Source organism: Pteropus vampyrus, unplaced genomic scaffold (assembly GCF_000151845.1).
Source record: "Pteropus vampyrus isolate Shadow unplaced genomic scaffold, Pvam_2.0 Scaffold417, whole genome shotgun sequence".
Taxonomy (NCBI): domain Eukaryota; kingdom Metazoa; phylum Chordata; class Mammalia; order Chiroptera; family Pteropodidae; genus Pteropus; species Pteropus vampyrus.
Window position 1 is genome coordinate 700267 of NW_011889198.1, and position 1566 is coordinate 701832.

General features: G+C 57.3%; 1 protein-coding gene across 1 annotated transcript in view; it reads left to right on the forward strand.

The window, feature by feature from the left end:
* Positions 1–1566, forward strand: part of VWA3A (von Willebrand factor A domain containing 3A) — a 69610-nt gene that overhangs the window by 28924 nt on the left and 39120 nt on the right. The window lies entirely within an intron of this gene.

Below are 1566 nucleotides of genomic sequence, written 5' to 3' on the forward strand. Positions count from 1 at the left end.
TGACGGCACAGTGAAGAATATTCACGTGGACCCGCCCTTCCTCTATGAGTACCAGGTCAGCGAGGGCTCCCATCAGTCAGAACAGGGGGTGCGGGAGGGAGCACCACGGAGCACGGAGACCGAGCCCTTGCCTGAACTCTCTCTCGTAAACGGACTATGCTCACCCCCGGGCACCTCTGGAGGATTTTTCTCCCCGGCCCCAGGCAGGGACCTGGAGGCCTCAGACAGAAGCCCCTAACCCTTTGGGGCAAGCTCTGCCTCCTCCCCCATGCCCGGCAACGAAGCACTTTGACTCTTCCCGCCCCGGCCCTGTGTCAGGCTCCACCATGATTTAGTGGACCGTTTATACTGCCTGGCTACCCGTGGCCTTGACGCCCCATTCCCAGAAGCCAGCTGGGGCGCAGCCCTCCCCTCACAGACCCCTTCCTCGGCCACCCTTTGTGCCGCTGCTCACGCGGCGTGGCCCGTGCGTTTGCAGAAACAGCTCAGCAGGGCCGTGCGGATGTACGAGAGGAGGATCGAGTGGTTGTCTTTGGCCAGCAGAAGAATCTGGGGCACCGTCTGCGAAAAAAGGTACCCTCCCCCACGTAGCGTTCTCGTCCTCGCGGGTTCGGTATGTGACACAGCCCTTATCCAACTCAGAGATGCCCTGTCGGGAGCATCAGAAGCCACCACTTAAGGTTAAGGATCAGCAGTCCCCCGGAAGAATGAGGAAAATGTCACCACCATCAGTGACAACATGAGGAACGCTATCACTGTGTTGCTCAGGGCGCTTTGAGTTAAGAAGCAACAGAAGCTAAATGTCAATCATTCAGCTTAAACAAAACGGGGAAGTCTGGTTAGGGTAACTGAAAATTCCAGAACAGGGCCGAAGGCTGTCTTCAGGCACGGCTCGTCGGAGGCTCGGGCGTCCGTCTCCACCGCCCGGCTCCACTTCCTTCTCCGTTGGCTCTGTCCTCAGGCAGCCTCACCCCTCCAGGTGGCACGGCCACCTCCTGAAGCTCCCTACTTCCTCCCAGAGCTTGGGGCGCGGGCCCACCCATGAGTTCTTCACCCCTGGCGATCTGATTGCCTAGAGTCAAACGCCCACTCTCCAGGCTTGGGGAGGGGTCCGCTCTACCCCCGGACAAATGGGCAGAGAGGGGCAGACATGTTTCCCCAGGGGAAACCACGGTGCTGTTGCCCAAGGAGGTGATGGGCACCGAGCGAGGAGGAGCGGGGTGGCCGACAGAGCCACAGTTGTCACTCAGTGCCTTAACTCAATGTGTCACCCTTACAAAGCAGTGTACTCCGCTGTACTACGCACCTATTATAGCCTTTAAATCTCAATGCCACCCTATGAGGAGCCTTGTTATAAAGAGTTTATGGTTCACCATACCAAAGATCAGAGAAGTGTGGCGACTTGCCTAAGGCCACACGGGAAGTGAGACTTGAACCAAGGCCTTCTGACCCTAAACCCAGTGGATTTTCTTCTGCTGTCCGTAGAGGAGGCAGGAATGTAAGATCAGAAATGGTAAGAGAAGGAGCAGGTAGAATGTGGCTAGAGATCGCAAAACAGAGCAGAAT